Below are 13,459 nucleotides of genomic sequence, written 5' to 3' on the forward strand. Positions count from 1 at the left end.
ATGTGCTGTATTCTACTACTTCAAATGCCATGCCAATATTAACCCCTTTTTTTAGTGATATACACCTTTTTAAAACAAGTACATTGAAAGTTATATATATTTTTAAATGTAATATAAATTTAATTAACCTACTAATATATTTATTTTTTTTCTAAAACGTGAAACTAAAAACAGCAAAGCAGAATTAACCCTTTTTTTTTATTTCTACCTCCAACAAAATTGTCCTCTGAGTTCCAAGTTTTTTGGTAGTAAATAATCCCAAAAAATAAATAAATAAAATAGCAGCAGCGGCCCAAGTAAATAATTATGCACATGTACTCTACTGTTTTGTCTCTATTTTTAATCTTGTCAATATCTTATAATAACTTGTTTAAAAACTAATTGCGATCCCAATTAACACTAGAAAACAATATAGAATTATAATAATCATCTTACCCTTTTTATTCTTATCTTTAGACCCTATGATTTTTCATAAACAGTGTTATAAAGTGGAGCACCATTCTTTTAAATCCAATTTGCAATTTTCATCCAGTAAATCTATGGATACCTAACAAATAAGAGTATCTTAATTGCATCTAAACAAATATGTAAATTGCGCTGTGATGGACTTAGCTAAGGAGAACTTTTTTTTTGGTCAATAGCTGAGGGAGACTATAAGAAGGAGTTGAATACTGTGGGCTAATGCTTGTGTTTTATCTTTCCAAAATTTTCGATATTCACATCTTTCACCATTGTTTGGAATTAATCAAAGCCACCTTTCACCATCGTGTGTATGTTACATATATTATAAAAAACAGGTATTGAGTTTTTTTTTTTTACTCACAGTTTAAAGGGCATACTCAACATATGGGGTTGGTGCAGTAGGAGGCTTAATTACTCATATAAAAAATACCAGTGACACATTTTTTTTAACATGATCTTCACGCGTTCTTTGTGATTGATTTTTTTAAAATAAATAAAATATTTGTCTATAAATTAATCACTTTTATAAACTATTTTAATTTAAAAATAAATATATTAAAAACAGACTTTAAAAAGTAAGTTAATGACATTACTCGAGTCAAAATTCAAAGTAGCCAGACCCCCTTGACCATCAAAACTCCTTAATTAAACTTTCCTGTAAGTTCAATTTGACCTAAATAATGCTAAAGCTTTTGAGCATTTTCTTCTCTTTCCTTTGCCGGCTCTTTAATGCTGATTCCTGGAAACTTGCTAAATTTATCACGTAGAAAAAGATGTATTACCTAAAGTTTCAGATAACACCAACCTTTCCCTCGTAATTTTTTAATTGAATTGGTCTCACTAGTGATTACAAAGTTTAAAAGTCGAGTCTGAGATAGATAAACCATGTACTTACTCTAAATTCAACTCAACAATGTTTTTTTAATTGAAGTATTGGTCATTATTATAAATAATATACCAAGTCGTTTGCATTGCTTTCGTCAAAGGAATAAAATTTATTTTTCTCTGTGAAAAAATGTTATTCAAAGTTTGAAACCCCACCATTGTGGGCAACATGGATAGCCACCTGCTCGCATGGCCGGTAGTGATATTGCTATTGTATTTGTACTCAATACTCATTGGTCACACCTCAAATTTCTGCAATTTTTCTATTCAACTCAAATCTTAAATTCCACATTCGGTCGGTTAAATCAGAACATCGACAGAAACCCTCGTGCATCTGTACCTAAATTAAAATAAACGTTCGTGCATGTTCATATATTAAACATATGTTTTTTATTAATAAAACTTTAGGATGCCAAAGGTGGTCTTGTTTAAATATCAGGGCATAAGAATCAATCAAAGTTTATTCCATCACTGGAGATCCTGAGAAAAATCAATCAAAGGAAGCCATCCAAAAGTGAAGGAGTTGTGCGTCTTGTTGCATTATAACTCACACCCATAGTCAATTATAATTGTGATGATTAATTAAAGACCGTGTGATTAAATATTTATAATTATTCTACTTTCCTATAATTAAACTCTAATGCGTGTACACCACTACCCTTTGCCCTCTCGACTTTGGCTTTGGTGGAAAACTAAAACCCCGTCCATCTTGTTCTGTTACTTTCCTGCTTTTACTTACACCAATGAGAATTTCTCTTTAATCTCTTTTTGGTTTTATTTGCTGGGCCCAGTCTGTAATTTCCTAAAACCAAAAAAAAAAATTGTCCTTAGACATAGTTTGCAACCAAAACCAAAAACCCTTATCTTAAAATAACGTTTCACCGCTTTTTCCTGTGGCATCTTTTTTTATAAATAAAAATATTTTTTTTTTCAAAAATGTGATGGTGATACAAATAAATAAAGTGAGATAAAGGTATGTTATGGATATTAGTTCTGTGGAATTAATTTTGCTAATTATTTTAAGGTCATGTTAAAGTATTATTTAAGAAACTAAATAAACTTTTTTTTATAAGAAACGGTAGATAATATATTAAAAAATTATAATAAGAAAATATTAATATATTTTTTTTAATCACATCAACATTAGTTTCAAATTTAGACATGATCGACCTTAGTTCGCGATCAATAACAAGTAGAGTTGTGCTAGACTTCGAACGGTGGCTAATTGATTTGTGGGAGTAGCGGTTTTAGTGTGTGAAATCTAGCCATTAAGTTTTGGTTATAATATTATTGAATAATTTAATTAAGTTCGTTTGGTTTTTACGTTTCTTGTCAATAAAAAGAATCTAAATCATAGAAAGGTCTGTTTGAATTATTTTATAAGATAACTTTATCAGATGAATCAATAAAAAAAATTATAAAAAGTTAAGTAAAGATGAGATTATTTATTTTAAACAAATTCATTATAGAACCAAACAATAAGGGCAAGTTTTCTAAATATCCTATTGTCTTTATGCACTAGTGAAGTCGAAGACACAAAGTATCTAGCTCGCTCTGTTGATATAAAATAACGATAAAAAAAAATGAAGAATTAATGATTAAAAAATATTTTCAAAATATTGAAAAATTTATAAAGAAACAAACAATGATGGGTGCATACAATAGTATTGTAAAAATATGTTTATTGTAAATATTAAGCTGGCTTTATAAAAGCATTGAGTAACATAAAATATTAAAATTTAAAATAAATTAATCAGTATATTCTTGCATTATTTTGTAAATAGGCCTAACTTTTGAATTGAATTGACATGTTAAAAATAGTAAAACTATGACTGTAATTGGAAATTTAAAGTTCTTAATGCATTAAGTCACAAATTTAATTATTCTGCAAGTCTTTTAACTATTTATAAATCTTGAACAAAATTCTAATGGAAACATAATGAATAATTGAATTTTAGAAATATTTAAAATACAAATATTAATTGAGTAGTATTGAATGTTAAGAAGTAGGAAGATGAAAGAGAAGGGGTCCACGTAGCATATGGGTAGTGGGGGATGACGTAACGCTGCTCCATCTCTACCCAACCATCGTCACGCAACCTGCGTGATTGGATTGGGACGTAACCAATGGATTAACTGCACTGCTCCACTCACTCGCTCCATCGCCACGTGCTCTTCCACTTCCACCCCTAATCACATTCAAACCCCGTTTCAAGTCCGTAACGTTCCTCTCGTAGCTCCCCGTAACGGACTATTTGTCAATCAAGACCGCCGACAAAATAGAATATGCACTCACATTCGTTTCATTTTTTCCTACAATCAATTTTTTATATATACAATCTTCAACTAGTTAATAACATTTTGTTCCTTCATGTCAATGGGCTTAGAATATCAAAGTGTTAAATATTAAACCTTAGTGGGCATAAGATGTGTAGAGTTGAAATTTTGTGCCGTGAAATTCTCCAATGGAAAAGCTCAATATCTCTATACTTTAATTAGTATTTGACCAAAAACAGGTTTGATAAACGCATTATCAGGTTTAAGAAATTTGTGGGACGAAAATTTTGTCATGCTATATAGAAGTCTATGTACTACAAATGGACAAGTACGTTGAAACAAACGTTTGACTATACTCAAACCAAATTTATAATTTGAAGAAAATTTGCTAAAACATCATTCGTGGAAATGCTAAAACAAACGTTCTGGTATCTTTTGCAAGAGTGAGTTATTGCCTCAAGGTGTACTTAATTTTTAGAGTTTTCGTATTGTTTAGAAGAGTGACTTGTCCTAAGGTTGTTCTTTATTTTTAAAACTTCTCAATACATTCCCTTGGTTTCGACAACAATGTTTTAGAGCAGTGTGACTCTTTATCTTAGTTTAGACGACTAAATTTTATTGACCTTTGACTGACTTATTACCTTGAAAATAACTTCAGTTCTAGAGTAGTAATTAATTATTATAGATAATGTCAGTTTTTTTTAATAAAAGTACTCATTGTCCCAATAAAGGACTTGGGTTTTAGAGTGAGAACTCACTACTATGAGGTATGCTCAGGTTTTGGAGTTGAAGGACCCATTGTCTCAAGAAAGAACTTGAGTTTTGGACTAATAACTCATTTTTCTTTAAGGTACATATGCTTGAATTTTGTTACTTTATGGTTGACTTGGTTCTTAGAGTGAGTCGTTCATGTTTAATCGACGAGCTTATTTTGCTCCTTGAATCAAGATATTTTTTTCTAGAATAAATACACAGAAAAACAAATGAAGTGATAATTTTTGCTTTTCATCTTATTATTTCTTACACAACTTAGTTTGATTTTGGAAGATATATAAATTACTAGTACTAATTTCGCTTATTATACGTGTCAATTATACTCCCTCATTCAAGCGACACATGGTAAAAAAAGAGAGCTAATCAAGTTTTGAAGTGATAGTCAATACATAATAATGGAAATTAATTATATTTGAAAGCATCTTCATCTAACAATTAGAAGAAGAAAAATAATGATAATTAATTTTGTGTAAAATCCATTAAAAATAATTTGGAAGATCATCACGGTTAACGACATAAGTTAGTATAACATTTGATTAACTTGAACTATGACAAGTACTCGTATTTGAAGAAGTGGTCTCAAGATTGCTTTATTACACTCGTAAAAAGAGGAAGAAAAGAATTCAAAATTTAAATAAACAATAAGATATTATTTTCTTATAAAATTTCTTGATTTAAAATTAGTAAGTTTATTTTAATCCACAAGACATTGATGGGTGAAAATCTCTGTATACAAGATTTATTGAATAAATATTTAATTAAATTACTTATTTAAATAAATTTTAAATATATGATTATACTTCTTCCATAATTTTTAATTAATATAATAAAAAAATACTTTTATCTTTTTTTTTATCATAGTTTCAAGGCACTCTTTAGTTTAAAAATAGATATTCTTATGTGTTAATCTCTGTTACAAAATAATAATGACATGATAATAACAGTAACGGGTGGCATCTTTGGTGATTAATAATGGCAACGTTTGTGTACCTAATAGCCTATGCATGTGTGAAGCTAATGGTGAATGATATTAATAAATAGGTATATATAAGGTGTGGAGATATAATTGAAAAGGGAAAAAGAGGGATTAAATTGAAATTAACTAATGGAAGTTTGGTCTGTAGGTTAGGGATCAAAGAGGGATAGTTAGGGGATCGTGGAAATTGCTGTTGCTGAGGAGAGAGGAAGCACAACTTATATTAGGTGTAATCCAAATACGCGACATCCACTCCGGCCCCACTTTACAACTATCTCTCTCCTCTCTTCTTTTTTCTTTTTCAATTTTTTATTCTATGTTTTTTAACACACTTTTAAAAAATCATTTATACAAATCAACTCATGGATGTTTATAAGAAACATAATGGATAGTTATTAATCAATCAGACATTTAAAAAAACAAATTAAAATATGCAACTATTATAAACTGTATTTAATGCTTTAATTTTCCCTCCGCAATATTAATTACCCGTAACGTACGCTTTTCTTTGCTATTGACGATATTTAAATAAGCTTTTTATTAAAAAAATATATTTTTTATATCTGTAATATAACTAGCAGTCAGTCACCGTCATCGGCATTAAATTTACTGTTTTTAAAAAATAAATAAAAATATCGAGTCAAAGTGTGCTGTTTCACTTTTGGTAAGAGCAGGTCCCATGTTCAAGGACTTTTATAAAATGATTTTTTAAAAATTGAAAAATAAATGGAATTTTTTAAAAATGAAACTCGTGAATTGACTTGTGAGTTGAATCCATTTAAAATTACGAAGGAATAAAAAAGTGTTTGGAAGCAATGAGAAAAAGAAAAGGGTTAACGCGTGACACGTGTTTGTCTGAATATACATTGAGCAATGAAGAGTGAATGAGTTGAAATGAGCAAAATTGTAGGTGTCTGCTTTTTATCTGTTGGTTCAAAAATAGCTTTACTGGTTTGTTTTTGCTCCTTCACGTGTGCAGATGAAGACGGGACGAAGAAATAACGCACATTGCTTGCTTCCATTGTCATCTTCGATTTGTCCTAATTCTTCTTATTTTCTTTTTCGTGTAAGTGAATCCACACAGGATAGTGAATACTTCAAACACGTGGACGTTTATGTCTGGCCCAGTCACATCAAATACACCCTCCCCTCCTTAACTGCAATTTCTTCTCTTCTTACACTCATTCATTAACCCCACTCTACCCTCAACTTCCCACCTTTATTTATCACTCCAAATTTAATCTCCGTGTTTTACACCAATCCAAAACAAATTATTATTATTATTTTCAAATACTTGTACTAACAATATAATACATTATATTTTTTTATACTAATAGCTGGTATATTAAAATTGTAATTTAAAAAGTTAATTAAAATTGTATTTAGTAAAATATCTAAAATCTGTGAGCTTAATTGAAAACTTATATTTATCTGTATAAATAGTTTATAAAATTAAAATAGTTTGACAAACTAATTATGCAACTAATTAATTTGTATTGAATAATTTAAAAAATATATTTTATATTAATATAATGTTAAAAATATTATTTTATTTATTTATTTAAAATTAATTAATTAAATAATTATATAAAAACAAGACTATTGTGTAAGTGAAGAAAAGAATAAACAATAATATATATATATACGAAATTTTTAATTATAAAATAATAAGTTATTTTGCTAAAAAATAAAAATATTAATAATTAACTTTTAAAAGTTAAATATTATTTTAAACCATTTTTAAAAATTACAAACTATTTTTATTAAATATAACTTAAAATTTTAAAAAAGTACACATTATAGAAGAAAGCATTGACAAATAGAGACAACGATTTAGTCCAACAATATCACAGATGGGTCCTATTATGCATTGGCTAAAGATTTAAATCTCTCATTCCTCACTTAGGCAAAAATAAATGTTAAGATTCTGAATAAAAATGATCCTTACCTGGTTGTTTCATTTATGGCTTGAGGCCAGGGTGAACTTAAATTTAAGAGAAAAAAAACTAAATAAATAAAAACACACTTATCGTTTTGATTTTGAAATGTATAACTTTAATCAATCTTGTGAAATTGCTTCGATCAATTTCAGACTAATTTGACTCAAGAGTGATCATGTTAACCTTCTTTACATTTTTATATTCCTGCCATTTTCTTTTATTTCAATAATACCGGTCACACACAGTAATATAATAAATAATGTAATGTCATATAAAAATTATACAAATATACAATAATAAAGGAAGAGATTACTTATCTAACTGTTTAATATTTTGTTATAAGTATTGTATTTTATTATTTTAACTACTAACTTAAAAAATTTTAGTGAGTAAATTAAGTCTTTAAATATAATTTTTGTAAAAAATATAACTTTATTTGAATAAGCAGTATAATTATCTAAATATAAACGTATATTACTATAAAATTATATGTCTGTGAACATTTAATTTTTCCAAGTTTTATAAATATATTATATAATTTAATAGTCAAATTATAAAATTTAATATTTGAAAATCAATAATTAAAATTAAGAGAACCAACTTTTAATAATAATCGTTATTATTGTTTTTTTTTAGCAGAGATATCTGTCTTAACACTGCATAGAGTCACTTGTAACCTGACAACCATGTCTTGTTTCCACCAGACGAGGACATTTCCTTCTGAACCTAAATTTGACCAAATTCCACACTTAGAAAGTACCAATATATATAAAGATTGCAATATTAAATGAAATTCATAAATTAATTAAAAAATAATGACATCAATCATCACAGTTCTTATGAAATTATTATTTTATTATTAAGTAAAAGATAATTTGAAAAGTGTACGATTAAATTAAACTTTGGATGGTTCAAATGTGTGTTTACTCAAACATTGTCTTTATGAAAAAAAAAAGGCTTGTTTTTTTCAAGATGGATAACATATTATTATATTGATGTGACCAATAATCATCAAAACAAATCTTAATCAAATCAAAATTTATTTTATATTTTGATACCTAAAAAATATACAGGCTAGCCTAGAAAGTTAAGTACACACCAACTCAGCAGGCGCAGGAGCTAAGGGAGGTTGGAGAATTGCAGTTTCTGCATTCACTTTCTTGACTCATAATTGGTTTTGCTAGGGATTATTTTATGATAAAATAAGAAATTGTGCATTTTCCCTTAGTTAAATATTAGTTTGCATATATGACTTATTTATTTATATTATATATAGTTTTTGATCTCTCTCTTGAATATACTTAATTGAGGGTTTGTGAAAAAAACATTATTGGGAGGGAATATTCCTGTGGTTGCTGCATTGGACCATACGAAGCTGTTATAGTGCTAATAGACAATACAGGTGGGTCCCATTTCTAATCTCTAGTCCGTGTCTCCACGTGACATGCCTTCGCCTTCACTTTCTCCTGTGTCCTAATTTTACCGTTTCTCCTATCAAAATCTGGCAACATACTTTGTTTTCTTTGGCCACTTCCATCCATTTTCCATATTTTATTAAATATAATCATAAATAAAATTAAAACTTAGACATTAACTCTTCTACGGCTATGGTTAGGTTGGTGCAAATTAAAAAAAGTTAAGATAAAAATATTAACTTTTTGTTTTTCTTTTTTGAAAAGGACAAATGAGAGGGAAAGATTTTTTTTTAGACATAAAAAACTTAGCTCTCAATGTGGAGAAAAGTAGAGAAAATGAGTATTTTTTATAAAAATGAAATAAAATTTTATAAAAAATTGTAATTTATTATGTATTTTTCTTTCTACTTGTATAAATAAGTAAACAAAATTATTATATATACTATTTTTAATCTGTTGAAAATACTAAAGGTTGGTCAATGAATCCATATTGAAATTAAAAGTATCTTTTATATAAAAATTTAAAACCATTTTTAATCATCTTCTGCTTTATCAGATTAGTTAAATAGCAGCAGTTAAAAACTGAAAAATGATAATAATAAATACAAACACATGATTTATTAAATATTTAATTGTGTAAAAAATAAAAAAATGAAAAGCAAAAAAATAATAATTCAATTTTGTAGATAAAATAAAAACTTCAATTTTTTAAAACTTGTTGTCTAGTATTGTGGTAAATTTTTGGGTTTCGCAAATCAAAATTTCTTTTAAAAATAACCATTTTTAAAAATTTAATTAATTATATGTGTAAAAGTAATCATATATTTTATCTTTCAAGAATTATAATTCTTTTATTAAAATAGGGTTGGGAACTGAATAATAAAATAAGAATAAAATGGAAATGTAAAATACAATATCTCAAAGATAAAATAAAACAGATTTTCTGGGACTTGTGAGAAAGAGAAGTAAAAGATGATTAGAGGGAACAATTGTTATATACAAGGGGCTAAAGGAAAGCAAAATAGTTTCGATAACCGATGAGTAAAGGTTGCTAACGGTGTCCATGTCTCATAAGATTTAATGGAGAATAGTTCTAGAAAAAAAAAAAAAAAGCAGAGAAGAAAAGTTTTAGGGAATAAAAAGAATGTGGCTTCAAGGTTATTTTAGCGATAATGTCATAAAAAAAAGGAAAATGTAGTAGTAGAGTGAAAGAGAAACTATAACTGAAAATGAAAATAATGTGAAAATTATGACTAACACTTTAACAAAGAATTTAAGGACTTATGATAAATATAATAGAAAGATATAAGGAAAGGAAGTGTATTTTGCAATTCTACATACTTTGGACTTCTACTTTAAAATCCTCAAAATTGCTGCAGTTTTTTCTATAATTTTTTTATTTCTGAAACAAATAATTACGATGTATGTATGAATAAATTTTCTTTATTGAAAAATTGAGATAAAAAAAATAATTTATCTGATTAAAAATATTAATTATAAATATAATAGTATAAGAATATCAAAAGTTTGTTTAACAAGCATGGACAAAACCCAATAATGCAATCAAGAAGCATGTTTTTACAGAAAACACAAAAAGTGTCATAAAATATTGATATATAGTAACAACTAGACATATTTTAAGCGTGCATACGTGTGCATGTGCATTACTACCGTGTATAACTTTAATGAAACAAATAAAATTGTTTCATTTAATGTAATAAATTTTTTATTTGAATATTTTCATTTTTAATTTATCCTTTATCTACATACCTAATGTGTAGAATAAACAAATAGAAGAAACAAAAACTTAAATATCTAGATAAATTAATAAAATTTATTTTATATTTAGTTGTATTTGATGAAATTTAAATTTCTTAAACAAGTATTATTCAAAAATACTTTAATTAATTAAATTTAGTAAATATATCTATAAACTTAATTATTTTTCAGTCTTGTAGGAAAATATATAGGCTTTGTTTATATCACCTGTTTTCAGGGATAAATGTTATTTATACCCCGCGTATAAAAAATAGTATAAAATGTGTTCCAGCAAACCCGAGTGAATCATTAAATGAAAATTCAGGTAACTTTTGTTCTGCTTATCGTGGCAAAATACTAGGATATTTTAGACAAGCATTTCATGTTCCTTTCGTTATATATAACAGGTAATTGGAAAAAATGTTACGTGCACGTTACATCTCTTTGTAAACAGTGTATTCTTAATTTTATACAAGGGAACAATAGCGTATAAAAATTAAATAAAGGGAAAAAACTTTGGTGTCATTGGTCATTAGTTTTTGGAACCATTTTTTGTTCATTTATTTATTTGCGTGTTGACAAGTCTGATGCTTGCCACATATTCTTGTGGCATGGTTCAAACATACAAGTAGCCATTAATTGGCAACAGGCTAGCGACAACATTTTTGCGTGGTTCAAAACTCACCTTAACCTTCCTTAATTATATTCCGGTAATATTAAACAAACAAATTTAAGTTGAATTGGCATAGTATAGGGAGAAAAGGTAAACTTGTTTTAAAAATCAATTTAATCATACAATATAATTTGATTTATAATAAAATTGTTTAAATTATAGAATATCATGATATTTAATAAATAAATATTATCAAACCCTAAAATTTTTAATAAAAAAATATTTACATTTTTGTTTTCATATGAGAGGCAAAACAGGAAATGGATTACCAAACAAACACGTATGACAATTCACTTTTTTCTCCGATGTGTCTGGGTTTTAATTAAACTTTCTCAACGTTGGTTCAATTGAGTTAGAAGTGGAATATGTGTGTATGTAAATATGTATATATAGTTTTATTTGACTTGAATTTCATTGCTGATAGGGAATTTTGTTGAAGTTTTTGCCATCTGGCGTAATATTACAATTTAATCACCTGTCCCCCCAATATATACATGTCTCTCACGGTTTGTAGGTACGTAAATGTGTTGGCAAGTTGAAAGAGAACGTGTCGTGTTGTAATTAACTTGTAGGCGAAAATTCGATGCATGTAGGAATCGTGGCTACCATGACTCTGGGAAGATATTTTCTCGGAGAAAAGGTGGCATGATTTGTAACGTTTAACTCAACAAATACTCCAACACTGTAATGTTTAGCTCTTCAAATACTCCAACACATGTCCTTCTCTGCTCTTTATTTCATAATGGATTGTCAATTGGATTAAAGATTTTTTAACTTATTAATTTTCTTTAAAATTATAACAAGTTATAATATTTTATACTTTAAATTTATTTTTAATAAAATGTTAATATTTTAAAAAATTTAAATAATAGAAATAAAAAACAACTCTCGATATTTGTCTAATGATATAATACTATCTATTTATATTTAATAATAGTTTTTTATTATTGATTCAATAAAAAAAAAGCAATAGATCTCTTTAGAATGCCAGAGCATTCATAAAAATAAAGATATATATATACGAATATTATTAATTTTGATAATCTGATTATGTATATATAAAAACTAAGTATATTTTTAGCTCTATAAAATTTGAGAAAATAATATTCATATCTTGCCAGTTTACATTGATTTTTGTTTTTTTTAATCTGTCGTTTGTAAATTCAAATATATATGGTTGAACCTAGGAGTATAACTCCCTTGAATAAGAAAAAAACCAAAACTGAGAAGAATATTATTATTTAGTTACAACACTTTTATGTTTGTATCACCTGTGACGTTATTAAAGAAAAAAGTTAACATTTAATTAAGTTTTCATAAATAATGGATGAGTTTAAATGATTTTTTAATGCATAATATCTTTCAACGATTTTGTACATATCTATATTACTAGCTTTATGACTCTTTCATAACGTTAAAAATAGAAAAATGCTTCCGTATTAAAAAAAGAAGAAGAAAGGAAACCACAATTCACTATTTGCTGACGAGTATTTGCAATTATTTATGCTTGCATATTCTTTATAAACTTTCTTGAACTTGACCAGAGACTAGGTTAGAATTGGAAAAAAGAAGCAATATATATTTACAAAAACAACTGCAAATTTAAAGGATGTTCTGTTACCTAGAAATTTCTAGTTTGAATGGTAAAATTAAATTATTTCCAAATTTCATCTTTCAACACCATTGAATGTCCTCCTCTCAAATTTTATATTACGATCACGAATGTTTAATTAATGTTTTATCTGACTTAAACGAGTTTCACAGTTATTACAACATGCATTGATAATTTTATGGTACTATGTTAAACTGCTAATTTGAAAAAAGATATATATTTTTTTGGGGTCATTTTATAGCCATGCGTCATTTTGTGTGAGAACATATGAGAATATAGAAATTTAAAGTCGCACACGCATAAGCATTTTCAATATTTATCTGCTTTAAGATTTAAACTCTTTTTTTTTAATTAAGATATAATTATTATTTATTAATGTATTTAATCTTTACAGCAGCAAAAGTTTGTTTTTTTTACTATTATCAACAGCTAATTTATAGTGCTTTTATTAGATTAACGGGAAAAATTAATATAAATTATGTTAAAAGAGTGGGATATGTGGTGGACTTTTTGTTCGTCTAACTAGTGATTTATTTAATGACCAAAATTATGGTAAAATACATTATAATATTAGTTATTTTAAAAATTGTATAAATAGAGGGGCAAATATTTGAGATGAGATAAGAGAAAGATGGGATGGGCACAAATGGGGGCGACAACTGCTGTTCAGTCTTCACAGTTGTGTGG

This window comes from Abrus precatorius, unplaced genomic scaffold, assembly GCF_003935025.1.
Source record: "Abrus precatorius isolate BTA unplaced genomic scaffold, Abrus_2018 Scaffold11, whole genome shotgun sequence".
In the NCBI taxonomy this organism is placed as follows: domain Eukaryota; kingdom Viridiplantae; phylum Streptophyta; class Magnoliopsida; order Fabales; family Fabaceae; genus Abrus; species Abrus precatorius.